This window comes from Oxyura jamaicensis, chromosome 2 (genome assembly GCF_011077185.1).
Source record: "Oxyura jamaicensis isolate SHBP4307 breed ruddy duck chromosome 2, BPBGC_Ojam_1.0, whole genome shotgun sequence".
NCBI classification, from domain to species: domain Eukaryota; kingdom Metazoa; phylum Chordata; class Aves; order Anseriformes; family Anatidae; genus Oxyura; species Oxyura jamaicensis.
In genome coordinates, this window is record NC_048894.1 from 73,894,836 (window position 1) to 73,909,320 (window position 14,485).

Here is a 14,485-nt window from a genome sequence, read left to right on the forward strand (position 1 = left end):
TTTTTTTTTTTTTTTTTTTCTGTTTTGCACACAGTGCTATACATATTGAAAAGTGACCTAGTTTTTTATCAGTCCGTAAAGTTACAGATCATAAATCAGATGATTTATAACCAGCTAGACTATACTTGAAAATGTTTATGAGTGTACATTAGTACAAAGGTAACATTGCAAAAGAAAAAAAAAGAAAGAAAAAAAGAAAAAAATAAAAATAAAAAAGAGAAAAAAAAGAAGCAACTCTGGATTTAATTATATGTAGATAAAATAAGGACATCCAAATTTCAATTGAAGGTGCATGATTTACTTGATGTACGCTACTTAACTATGCAGTCCCTGGCTGGATTATTCTTTCATACATTTTTTTCATGTCTTGTGATGTTTCCCCATCATTGATATTAGATTCATGTGCAAAATTCTATGCAGACCTTCATATGGCTAAAGAAGCCACGCTGCCTCTTATGCTAATACTCAAGAACATATTTCCTGATCTTTTACTTAGACCAGTAGACTAACATTGTGTAGTGGGTTTATGTGGCAAGGTTTTGGTAGCAGGGGCCATAGGGGTGGCTTCTGTGAGAAGGATCTAGAAGCTGCCCCATGTTTGGTAAGGGCCCCACTGCCGACCGGAACTGAGCCAATAAGTGATGTTGTTTGCACCTCTGTGAGAGCATATTTAAGACAGGAAAAAAAAACACACTGCGCCACACAGCAGCTGGGAGAGTGAGAGGAGTGAGGAACAGCCTTGCAGGCACCAAGGTCAGCGAAGAAGGAGGGGGAGAGGTGCTCCAGGCGCCAGAGCAGAAGTCCCCTGCGGCCTGTGGTGAGGACCACGGTGAAGCAGGATGTCCCCCTGCAGCCCATGGAGTATCACGGTGGAGCAGGGTTCCACGCTGCAGCCTGGGGAGGAGACCACGGTGGAGCAGGTGGCCCTGCACCGACGGAGACTGTGGCCTGTGGAAGACCCCTGCCGGAGCAGATTCCGGGCCGGACCTGCAGCCCGTGGAGAGGAGACCACGCAGGAGCAGGTGACCTGGCAGGAGCTGCTGCCCGTGGGGGACCCAGGTTGGAGCAGTGTGCTCCCGAGGGATGGACCCCGTGGTACGGACCCATATCTGGAGCAGTTCTTGAAGAGCTGCTGCCTGTGGGAAGCCCACGCCGGATCAGTTCAGCAAGGACTGCATCCTGTGGGAGGGACCCCACAGCACAGGGGATGAGAGTGACCGAGAAGGAGTGGCAGAGAAGAATTTCTATAGACTGACCATAGCCCCCATTCCCCTGTTCCCCTGCGCCGCTCGGGGGGAGGAGGTGGAAGAGGGTGGATGGGGGGGGGGAAGGTGCTTTTGGTTTCTTTCCTTTCTTTCTCACTTCTCTAGCTCGTTCGTAATAGGCAATAAATCTTACTATCTCCCTATGCTGAGTCTGTTTTGCCCATCACAATAATTACTGCGCGATCTCCTTGTCCTTATCTCAACCCTTGAGCCCCTTTCATCGTATTTTCTCCCCGTTCCTCTTTGAGGAGGGGGAGTGAGAGAGCGGTTGTGGTGGAGCTCGGTCACCCACCCGAGCGAAACCATCACACATTGTAAGACCAAAAACTATGTTGCCCTGTTCCTCACATGATGTATCTAGCGCATACTACAGATGACTTATATACTTACATGACTGAATGCAAAAAAAAGGCACAATATAAAATGATGTAATTACACACATGGGATGCCATCACTGAACTGAATGTGAACCTTCCACATGTCAGACATACCTTTAGTCATGTGAGAGGCAAGATGATGAAAGAAGACGGGAGAAAAAGCCATAACGAGCAGACTAATTGTGACTGCTCTTTCTGGTGGTATACAGCTCACTCATAAAAACAACGGGTAACTGTCTAGCTAGTCTTAAAACCTGAAGTCAACCATCATTCATTCTTCTCTGAGCCATGGATCTCTGTACCTGACACATATTTCTGTATCAATATTGTCATTACTGCTAAGAAAAGTGCTCATAACTAGTGAAGTTCTTTCATCAGAAAATGCTGCCCTGGTGGAACACCTACTCTTCAATGTATCCTGAAAGAACTTTCTGAGAAAGAGATAAAACTTCATTAATGCACAGAAAAAGACTCAACACAAAAAACAATTCAGACAGCACTAACCAATGGAGAAATGTGGAAATCAGTATTAAGAATTCAAATCTTTCACCTTAGCATCACTAAAAAAGTGTCATGAGACACACTTTCAAATAATATATAATATTACAATAGTCTCTCCCTGAAAAAGTTAAGCACAAAAACATTTTGATACTTTTCTTATTTTTTCCACTCTATGTTTTTTCTCCTTTATAACAGATTTTCTTTGTACACTGTCAAACAAGTCTTCACCTCTTCTATAATTATGCTTCATAACTATTTTTAACTTGGCATTTCCATAGTATCTAACTCTTTTGATGAATTATACTGTGTACATTGGAGTAGTCCAGCAATATTATCTAAAGCTAATTAATTACCAGTACTCATTTTACAAAGTTTCAGCAAACTAGCATATATTTTTTCTGTAACAGAATGTACCATTCAAATAATTTACCTCCCCTCAGTACCAAGCTTTGTTGGTGCAACAGCCTCTGCTTTTAACCAAAGGTTTTTGTGTCTTTTTCTATTGTTTATTACAAAACAAACAAACAAAACCTCTCAGTTTTCAGTAAACATCTGAAATTGAAATGACATTTTAAAAAATAAATAAGAAAATGGATTAGATTTGTGCTTTTGTATTATACAACCATTTGGCTATATGAATATTGTAACAATCTTACTTGAAAGCCTGCTGGAGTATTTGGAGCTGAAAATAGAGCTATAAGTCATTCAAAATTTAATTTCCCCCAGATTTGCAGTGAAACCTCAGCTTTGATCTATGGCATCTATGTCACAACAAACTGGCCCTTCTTAATGTAACTGTGCTTCAGACACATGCTTCTGTCACTGAAAAATGAGGTACAAGGGATATTTGGATCACTGGTACAGGCTTACAATAATGAATTAATAAACTGAAAGTGACAGAGTGCTTTGAAGAATGCAGGTATGACAAACAGATATCAATCAATATGCTACGTCTCTGGTTAAGCCAAATGCTCATGTCCCAGGCCCAGCCTCAAGCAGGTGAGTATCCCCATGAACGTGCACAAGCCTTTAGCAGCAGGCTGGTGCAGTGGGGCACAGCGGGGCAGCAGGGTGCTGCTCTGAAAACACTGGCTTGCCACAGCTTTGTTCCCATTAAGGACAAGCCAAGACCTGTGTGGTGGCAGCAGCCACGGATGATCAGGGCACAGCAGGCCTGGATAGAGGGCTGACACCAGTCACCCTGCGGCTTTTGAGCCCAGTGTCCTGTCCCTGTGAGGGGAGAAGGGCCATCCTGCCAGGGAGAAGGGCTGCTCTCTCTCACCACTCTTCCCTGTCCAAATCTCTGTTTGCTTGTTTTTTGCTGTACCTGTAAAAGGCAGCTTTAGAAATGAACAGTAGACAGATGAGTCCATCACATGCACAGCCAAGAGATCCGATTCTCTGCACATAGTTGCTCACATATTAAAATCTACGAAGACTATGAAATCTCTCTGCCTAGGCACTAAGGCAGCTGCAGTTAAAGCAAAGAAACAAAAGTTTAATGTGGCAATATTCAATTATGTAGAATTGAAAACAAGGTTTCTGTATTTTAGATATACAAAAACTGGTAAAGGTAAAGCAAATTAAGCCTCAGCATACCTAGAAAGGAGTGAGGACCTGGGGATCATATTAAAAAAAAAAAAAAAAAAAAAAAGAGAAAGCCAATAGGGAGCAAAAGAAGGGAGTGAAGGAGAGATCCCCCTCCTGGAGCACCAGTGTGTCAAGCTCCGAGCAGAACAGGAAAGGCCATTTGGCCATTCTGCCTCATGCCTGGGGAGAGCGAGCCTACAAGGAAGGACCCCAAGTTTCCAGTGCCTTGACTACAGGCCTGGTTTTGGAGCCAGTGCTGTGACAACAAAGGGCTTGTGCTGACTCCAGGCCAAGGGGTGGAAATCCAATGAAATCACTTCAAGCAAATGCCTACTATCAGCCTCAAATGAGGCCTGCAGCGAGAGTTTGAGGGAGCTTCATGCATTCCTAGTCCTTCAAAAAAAAAAATAAATAAATAATAAATTTATCTTCACCAAAATGAGTAGATTTCCACTGGTTCCACCACAATACTATTCTGGAATCCTGCTTTACTTTTCAAATGCCTGGTCTCCATTCCTGTCTGATATATGTGAGACCACAACGCACCATACTGCCGGTGGACTCCTGACTTGTCATACAGTTTAGCTTAGCCCATAAAGAATTGTTAAAAATATCCTTCAAACATCACAGTACTTCAAATTAGTCAGAAAATCTATCATATCAGACCAATCCCAACAAATTAAAAAGCTACAGTTATTGCACTTTCTCAGGAACGAAAACAATCCAACAGTTAGTAAGAACTAAAACACATTTTCTTCTCTCTCTCTTACTGAAAGTAGGGAAAACACTCAAGAAAATTCCTATGTAGGTAGAAATTTTCAGACATGCACCAATTCCTCCTTTTTACTGATCACCCTTCTAAGCAGGTGAAATCAGTGCAAGAATTTAGCCATCTGAATCACAGAGCCAATTACAAACCTAATTTCAAGTTAAGCAATGACCCATAATATTATTGTGAAGGTTTTGTGTTACCTCTTTTCCTTAATTCTTGTTCATCATATCATAATACAGCTTTGAACTTCATCTGAGGACCTCACATTTCCTTTGAAACTTTGTAGGGCATTCTGGTATACAGAAGTTATCTTGTCCACCTTTTTTGTATGAGATACTAAAGAATAAAAAGATCAACTATGTAACTTGTAAATGTTTAAGTATTTAAGTGTAGGCAGTCCAAATTATATCTCTTAGAGAAAACTGGGTATTAAAAATGACATACTCAAAATGAAGTCCCGTTTAGACTTATGAAAAGAAAGATATCTTGGCTCCTACACCATATGCCAATCACAAGCTAAATTACCCTGTTCAGTGCTATTTTTGCAGTATTTCTTTCTAATAAAAAGTGCAAATGGAGTAATGTCCAAAGAAGAATAACCCTATATTTTAAAAAGCTCTATGAAGTAGCAGGAAATTCAGCTGCTAATGAACATCTATAACCTTAACTGTATCTATGAAAAAAATTGCTTTGTCTGACTAAATATTACTTTGAGGAAAAATGCAGACTAACAGTAAAAGAAGATGACATCTTTAAAAATATTGCAACAAAAAGCCGTAATTCCACAAATGAAATTTATATGAACATATTTTTTGTACTACCTATAGGAAGGCTAAAGCTTATCTGCTTTTGTGTGAGCAGAAGGGGTTGATGAATCTGATTGCAGAATGGCAATTTAAGCATTAGTGTAAGATTAGGAAGTGATATAATTTTCAGTGAATCTAAAAAAATACACAATATACTGTCCATAAAAACAAACAAAAAACTCTAAAACCCTCTCTCCTGTCTTCCTAAGGGTCTCATTTAAAAGTATAACAAATTTTTAAGCCTGTCACATCTTTAAATCTAACTAAATAATCCACCTCCATTTTAACACAACCAACCATAAATGTTAGATTCTTGAATTTTTCATTTTCAGTGATGTCAGCTTCAACAATTGCCACCCCTCAGTTGTTTTCTCTTACTGTTCTCCTATTTATATCCCTTAGATAACAGAAAAATAACATTACTATGGATGCATAGGAATGACTAAAAAACATTCTGTAACTCATCTTGTTAGCAGCATGTTTTTCTTGTACCTGTACAAATGCTTAGATGTGCCAGCACCGAACAACAATGCAAAACTCCTGTTCTATCTCAAAATATCAACTTACAATCTCCCACATGAACCTCTCTTATTCTGCTTTTGTTTGTCCTTGTTTTCTCCTTATTAAAGGAAAATTGCAAAAGCCACATTTTTGTCACAGAATTCTTTTGGTCAATTAATGAAGCATGCATATTTGTTTTATTTGTTTTCAGAGATAAGATTAAGGGATGTAATTTTAATAAATTATATGAGTAATTGGATGTGAATCATATTTCTCCAGAACATACAGCACATTCACAGTTTTGCCTGACTTAAATTACTAATAGAAGACAGTTTTCTATGTATATAGTCAATTGTTCATGAACAAAATTAGAATCCATGAAAGAGACTATATAATAGAAAGGAAAAAATGTTATCCTCCAAAAACATGGAGAGTAGTATTTTTTATTTTTATTTTTTTTTTCCCCAAACAAGGTAGCAGAGAAAGGACTCATATGTGTCTTTATAGTTTAACTTAGCTTTAACTCTCATCTGCCTTCTAATTCACAGGGAAAACTAGCTCCACCATAGACTTTCTGTAAGCATAAATGGAAATCTGCAGAAGCTGCCTTCAGAAATACATTTGCACAGACTGGGAACTAGCTAAAACCATCCCTAAAGTAGGAAGTGTAGGAAGATGCTGACATCCCATCAGCCCAGCACATACGTTTAATCAGAAGAAATGCTCCTGAGATGTCCCCAGGGCAGGAGCAGACACGTCCCATGCCTGAAGGTTCTGCAGCACAAACAATCCCTTACACACAAAGCAAAATGAACTATCTCAAGTCTCTTCTTTGTCTTAAATTATTCCTCTTCTTTTTAATTCTTATGCTTTAATTACTTTGTCAGTTTTTTTCCTCTGCCTCAAAACCCAGTGACTGGCTGAGCTTGTATTCATACAACAATACCCTGTCACTTCTTTTTATCTGTCTCATTCTAGCTCCTGGTACCTTGAACTGCTTTAAAAATTTGTGTTCTAACCCACAACAATGACACGTGCAATGAATACATACCACAAAAAATGCAGTTTTCATTGGTGTTCATCTGAGCACTTTCCACAACACTGAAATATTTAAGGAGTTCCACTTCTCTTATGTTTGTGTATATAGAGTTGTCTTCTAATACATTTGTAGGAGTAACTGGCTAAAAGTTTCTTTAGTCATTTCAGTTAGCAAGAAAAATCTTTTCTATAACGTGTGTTTAAATAAAAATTACCCAAATGCAAAAGGGATTTTTATATTGGACTTTTTCATCAAAATGTACTGATGTGTGTAATTTTCATAGTGTGATACCACGTTAACATTTGTCATGCTTTACTACATAGGTTTGATTTTAAAAAAAAAAAAAATAAGCATCTGTTTATGCCACACGTCTGTTCTGCTTGTACTTTCAGAGACATTAAGCAAAAAAATAGTCTTTTCTTATTTAAGGCTATTTCATACATGAATTCATTTTTTGTCTTTTCGTTGGCAGAAAACATTCTAAGCTGCTGTAGAAAAGGAACTGCTATTCCTTTTTGGCTCATGTACTATCAAGGCAATTACTGACTATGCTTGAAGTCCATAATCTTCACCTGTTACCATACAAAGGTGTTAACTTCATTATTTTTTTTTAAGTGATCAAGGTCTACAGTGACCTCCTCCACTGACAATAAAGTATGATACAGAACAAAACTATGTTTTAAAGGCTCTGTTTTTATGCAAACACAATGTTATTACTTTTGTTAATCCATTGGAGTTTGTTCCCTTTGTATAGCAATACAAGGCAAACAAAATAACTCTGTTCTTAAATTTAATTCTATTGAAGAACTCAAGATATCAAACCTTTCAAAAATTGGCTGGATGACTTGGTGAAGCTGTATAACAAATTATATCTTTTCAACTTACAAGCTAGGCTAAGTTAAAGGAAGCAGGGAAGTGAAGAAGTATCACTTTATCATACGTATTTTCTAATCAGAGACTCATGAAAGGCCTCATTCTCTCATTGTCAAGTTCAGAGTTATGTTTCCAAGGTATGGTAATTGCCAAACAGTAAAGCCTACCTGAAGGCACCCCTAAAGGAAATGAGACCTTGACTATACCTACCCAGCCTGAACTCATTATGTGACAGTGTTATGTGCTACGAAAACAAACCAAGTGCTGATAATTGTAATGGAGGGTCTTACCCCAAAGCTCTGGTCTACACCATTGTGCCCTGCTCTCTGCCCTGCTCTAATGATTAGGTAGACACAGAAGAGAAACAGAGAAGCACAGACGAATTCTTAACAACTTAGCACTGAGCTAACACACGGGCAATAGGAAATCAGAAGGTGATAGTAACACAGGTAATAAAAGCCAGATGCCTTCTATAGAGAAGGTAAAAGAAACTGACCTGGCATGATGTGACCAAAGCAGCCATTGGCGACTTATACCAACTGGGTTGGAAAGAACAGTGAAAAAAACAGTGAAAACAACAATCCCTCATGGACAACATCCACGCACAGAGATCCAATTTTACTTAATAAACACATTTTACATTATATGCCACTGAGTGGTTTAGTTCTGTCCTTGCAATAACCTCACCCATGACAGCTAACCTAAAATATCAGTTCTTTAATTTCCCATCATGGTTCAGTTTTCCACTGGGATACTAGGCTTAGGCAGTCAGTACCTTACCTAGAGTCCATCCACCTTATGCTAAGCAGAACAGAGAGACATGTAGTCATTTTTTGCAGCCTTCCACCAAGGAGTGTGTAACTCAGAACAAATCCAAGCTTAATAAGCTTTCCACTGTACCTAACACAGCCATTCAGGTAATAAGATCACCAAAAATCTGCAATTGGTATGCTTCATTGCTCATTAATCAATCCTTACTTACCAGCTTTTACAATTCAGACAGTCCAGGCCAGCCTCTTCTAGTGGTCTTCTTTGTAAAGATCCCAGACCTGGAGAATAAACTCCCTCGAGGCACCAGACTGTGCACCTCCTTCCCTATCCCAGTGTAGCTAGGGCTGTTAGGAATTCTAATTAAGCTCCTATTGTCTGATAACATATGCACGGCACTATTTTCACAGTATTATAAAAATATTTAAAATGTTTTGACAAACTGTGTTATGAGAACACTTAACTGAATATAAATTAACTAAATCACAGAAGTTCTTTTGATGACAATACTGTTGATATGCTGTAGCACAGGCACATGCTCAGATGCAGTAAATGGATATTTATAGTTTGCAAAATTATGAAAATGACATTAAGCAATTCAATATAAACCAATGTTTCAAGGTTTGGGGAGGGTGAAACTTCACAGAATCACAAAATCACAGAACCATCTAGGTTGGAACAGACCTCCAAGATCACCTTGTCCAACCTCTGACCTAACACTAACAAGTCCTCCAGTAAACCATAAGCTCTACATCTAAACATCTTTTAAAGACCTCCAGGGATGGTGACTCAACCACTTCCCTGGGCAGCCTATTCCAATGCCTAACAACCCTTTCAGTAAAGAAGTTCTTCCTAATATCCAACCTAAACCTCCCCTGACACAACTTTAGCCCATTCCCCCTCGTTCTGTCACCACACATGTGGGAGAATAGACCACCATCAACTCGCTACAGCCTCCTTTCAGGTACCTGTAGAGTGTGATAAGGTCACCCCTGAGCCTCCTCTTCTCCAGGCTGAACAAGCCCAGCTTCCTCATGCGCTCCTCATAAGACTTGTTCTCCAGACCCCTCACCAGCTTCGTTGCCCTTCTCTGGACTCGCTCAAGCACCTCCATGTCCTTCTTGTAGTGAGGGGCCCAAAACTGAACACAGTACTCAAGGTGCGGCCTCACCAGAGCTGAGTACAGGGGGACAATCACTTCCCTAGCCCTGCTGGCCACACGGTTTCTTATGCAAGCCAGGATGCTGTTGGCCTTCTTGGCCACCTGAGCACACTGCTGGCTCATTCAGCTGACTACCAACTAATACTCTCAGGTCCTTCTCTGCCAGGCAGCTTTCTAACCACTCATCTCCTAGCCTGTAGCATGGCTTGGGGTTGTTGTGCCCCAGGAGCAGGACCCAGCGCTTGGCCTTGCTGAGCTTCATACAGTTGGCCTCAGCCCATCGGTCCAGCCTATCCAGATCCTTCTGCAGAGCCTTCCTACCCTCGAGCAGATCGACACACGCACCTAACTTGGTGTCGTCTGCAACCTTACTGAGGGTACACTCGATCCCCTCATCCAGATCATCAATAAACATATTAAAGAGAACTAGCACTAGTACTGAGCCCTGGGGGACTCCACTAGTGACCGGCCTCCAACTGGATTTAACTCCAGTCACCACGACTCTTTGGGCCTGGCTACCCAGCCAGTTTCTAACCCAGCGAAGTGTACGCCAGTCCAAGCCAAGAGTAGCCAGTTTCTTGAGGAGAATGCTGTAGGAAACAATGTCAGAATCCTTACTGAAGTCAAGGTAGACCACATCCACAGCCTTCTCCTCATCCACCAAGCGCGTCACTTTGTCATAGAAGGAGATCAGGTTCGTCAAGCAGGACCTGCCTTTCATAAACCCATGCTGACAGGGCCTGATCGCCTGGTTGCCCTGGAAGTGCTGCGTGATGACACTCAAGATAATCTGCTCCATGAGCTTCCCTGGCACTGAGGTCAAACTAACAGGCCTATAGTTTCCCTGGTCTACCTTCCGGCCCTTCTTGTAGATGGGCGTCACATTTGCTAGCTGCCAGTTGACTGGGACCTCCCCTGATAGCCAGGACTGCTGATAAATGATGGAAAGCGGCTTGGCCAGCTCTTCCGCCAGTTCTCACAGCACCCTCGGGTGGATCCCATCTGGCCCCATTGACTTGCGTACATCTAAGTAGCAGGTCGCCAACCATTTCCTCGTGGATTGTGAGGGCCACATCCTGCTCCCCATGCCCTTCCGCCAGCTCAGGGAACTGGGTATCCAGATAACAACTAGTCTTGCCGGTAAGGTCTGAGGCAAAGAAGGTATTAAGCACCTCAGCTTTTTCCTCATCTCTCGTCACTAGGTTTCCCCCCCACATCCAGTAAAGGACGGAGATTCTCCTTAGTCCTCCTTTTTGTGTTAATGTATTTATAAAACATTTTCTGTTGTCTTTAACAGCAGTAGCCAGAATGAGCTCCAGATGAGCTTTGGCCTTTCTAATTTTGTCCCTACACATCCTTAAAACATCCTTATAATCCTTCTGAGTGGCTTGCTCTCTTTTCCAAAGATCATAAACCCTCTTTTCTTTTCCTAATCTCTAGCCACAACTTTCTGTTCAGCCAGGCCAGTCTTCTTCCATGCCAGCTCATCTTTGGGCACACTGGGTCAGACTGCTCCTGAGCCATTAAGATTTCCTTCTTGAGGAGCGCTCAGCCTTCCTGGACTCCTCTGCTTGCTTTTGGTGTTTTCCTTACTTCTCAAATGTCTTCTTATGCCTCAGAACACAAGCTTATAATTCTGAATTTCTACGTAGATACAGTAAAAAGCCAATAGCAGCTAAAAAATACTACCTGCCTCCCAGCTTACAAGAAAGAGGATATACTGTTTTGTCTGTTTACCACTGTAAGGTGCAAGAAAAGTTACCTTATTGACCTTTATCCCCTTTGGTCTTTCTCTAAATTATTGAAACACTTACCACAATGTTTTGTTGTTGTTGCAGAAAACAAACCAAACTGAACTTGAACATTTAGCTTTAGAGATCTGTTCTCCCATCCATGTATCCACATACCCTGTATTAGCATTAATGAGAATTACCCATGCATATGGATGAGAGATCAGACCCCTTAATTTGTTTAGATGAGACCAATTTTAATCAGTGTGAGCTAATGCATAATTTTATAACATGCTTGTGTGGCTGGTGAGTCAACATGTTTGAGGTTTTCATTTTACATTCCTGGAGCTCCTGTGTAGGCTATGAAATTCGAAACAGAAGAATGTCAAAATACTAGTCAAGACTATTATTCTTAGGGTTCTTGCTCCCTGACATGAAGAAGAGGAGCCAAAATGACATTGAATGACCTTGCAAAAGCAAACCAGGACAGAGCGTATTAAATGCCAGAAGCATGATTTCACATTGAATCCCTATCATTAAAAAATAAAAAATAAAAAGTCCTACAGCCATCACTGGGTTCTGTTGTAATAAGACATTGTTCTTGTCTATTAAACACAGGTCAGTAAACTTCTATTTCTCGTGAAGCTTCACAATTTGCATTACCTCCTAACCTCACAGCAACCTTATACTAAACTCGGTAAATATGTTTATTCAAACAGAACAAGCATCAAGAAAAATATTTAAATACATTACACAAAGAACACCAAAACACACCACACAAGGTGAGATCAAAGACCTGCTCAAGGAGAATCTTATGATACTCTGACCTCTGTTTGAAAATCAGCTTCAATCTGAAAAAAATAAAAAAATAAAAATAAAATAAAAATCAATTTTTCATGTCAGATGCACTATCTTACCACTCTTTCATTTTCTACTGGTAATCATGTTTTCTAACTCGCTTCCATCAATCCTGTTCAATAGAGATCAGACTTTTGTGTAACTATGAAGGCATATCCTGTTTCTGTAGATAAAAAGGATGTGCAGAAAGACAGATACAGAAATATTTTTGGAAGGAATTTGGAAAGGATCTCCTCAAAATGAAGGCATATTTCTATGGGTAAAGGACAATAATTTGCACCTGTAAAAATGTATCCATGAAAGAGACCAGCAGTATAAACCCATTTTTAAGGAGATGATCTACAGACATGATTAGGCTTTTTTCTTAATCTTCCCTTTAACATTTCACTTTATTGGATGTTCAAATGAGCTCTTGGACAAATGTCATTTGTAGTTTTTAAAAAAGTTTTTAAGTATTCCTTTGTGCTTTCGGAAGTTCTGGATGAAGCCAAGAGTAACTTGTGCAGATCACCTTAACTAAAGGACAGTGTATCACATCCCACAATTAGCCAGTCTGAAAAGTACACAGATGATTTAAAAGTGTATAAGAAGTTAAAGAATTCTAAAAATATCTTTGTGTTAGGGTTTTTCTTTACAGCTCCCACAAGGAACTAAGAGCTTTTGCTACTGAATGCTGTACAAGGCCAGCAGGAACAACCCAGTAACTGACAGAGCCACAGAATGCTTCAGTTTCAAGATGTGGTATTTTTAGCACATCAAGTGACAGTAAAAGTGAGCAATCCACCTGGAACGGTGGATTATTCCACCCCACTGTGTTGCAGCACTAACAGTCTCTCAGCAGGAAAGGGGAGAGTGCAAAATGTAGTAAGCACTACACACTATGCCTAGTAAGGCATACACACTATGCTTTGTATGTATAAAATTCCATGTACTTGAAGATTTGAAATTTAAGATGCAGGTTTAGAAGAATTTAAGAAAGGAACCATGAGCATGTGGCAAAAAGCATGTTATAAATGAGTTTATAAATGAGTTATCACATGAGTTTTAAAGAAGTGTACGTTTTCTTATATACACACTTTTTTTTTTTTTTTTTAAAGTAATTTTCTGAGCAGCTTGGTTTCAATTGTGCTCTGTTGCTTCAAACAAAGTATTTTTCATTTTTATACCTTTGGAAAGTTAAAAAGGTCTTCATCTGATTAGTACATTATTTTTTCTAAATCTTTAAGAACCTGTACAGAGTGCATTCACTTTTGTGTGAAATTTTAAAAATGTATTTTTACAAAAATATACGGGGTTAATAATCCATGGAATTTTACTTAGAGCTTAGTTTTCATCTGTTTTATTCGCAGTACTCTAAATTATTTAGGGCTGGGCCCATTGCTCTGTATCTTAGTTTACCCATAATTGCAAAGAACTTATTAAGATGATAAAGGTAGTACAGTTCCCCAGTGAAAATAAGAAAGAAAAAAAAAATCAGCTTGAAAGGTTTAAAAAAGTTATTTTGCTTACAATCAAAGTGTATAGATGTATCTTATAATTAATAAGCAATCCCCCCCAAAAAAATAAAATCATAAGCATTGCCGCCTCTCCACTGAGATATCACAAATAGGACAAAGCTAGTGATTATATTTTTGTAAGTTCTGAGAAGAATCTTACTCCTTTCCCATCAATTTCTATAAATGCCTTAATCACCAGGCTTAGGTAGATCAATTAAATATTCTCACTCATGGAAAGAATTGATTGAACAGATCTCATACTTGATGCAAAGGAAATATGTCACATACAACCAATTTTCCCTTCCTTTCCTTTCTTCCTTTCTTCCTTCCATCTAACCATCAGCATTTGAAAAATTTTGTATGTATTTATAAACTAAGTTAAATTTTATATGTATTTGTAAGCTAAAATTAAGGACTTCACTTTCTAGAAGCTGGGAGCACTTCTATAAAATCAGTTTTGTGAAGCTTAAAGGAGGGAATGAGCTCTAGGAAGAACTTTGCCACAGAACTGCTGTCAACTGGCAGAGAACTGTAAGACCACCAAACAGGGCTAATGGGAAAAAAAGGAAAAAGGGAAGGGAAGGGAAGGGAAGGGAAGGGAAGGGAAGGGAAGGGAAGGGAAGGGAAGGGAAGGGAAGGGAAGGGAAGGGAAGGGAAGGGAAGGGAAGGGAAGGGAAGGGAAGGGAAGGGAAGGGAAGGGAAGGGAAGGGAAGGGAAGGGAAGGGAAGGGAAGGGAAGGGAAGGGAA

General features: G+C 39.8%; 1 protein-coding gene across 7 annotated transcripts in view; it reads right to left on the reverse strand.

Moving 5' to 3' along the window:
• The window catches only part of LOC118163294 (cadherin-12), a 570,217-nt gene that overhangs the window by 195,104 nt on the left and 360,628 nt on the right, over window positions 1-14,485 (reverse strand). The window lies entirely within an intron of this gene.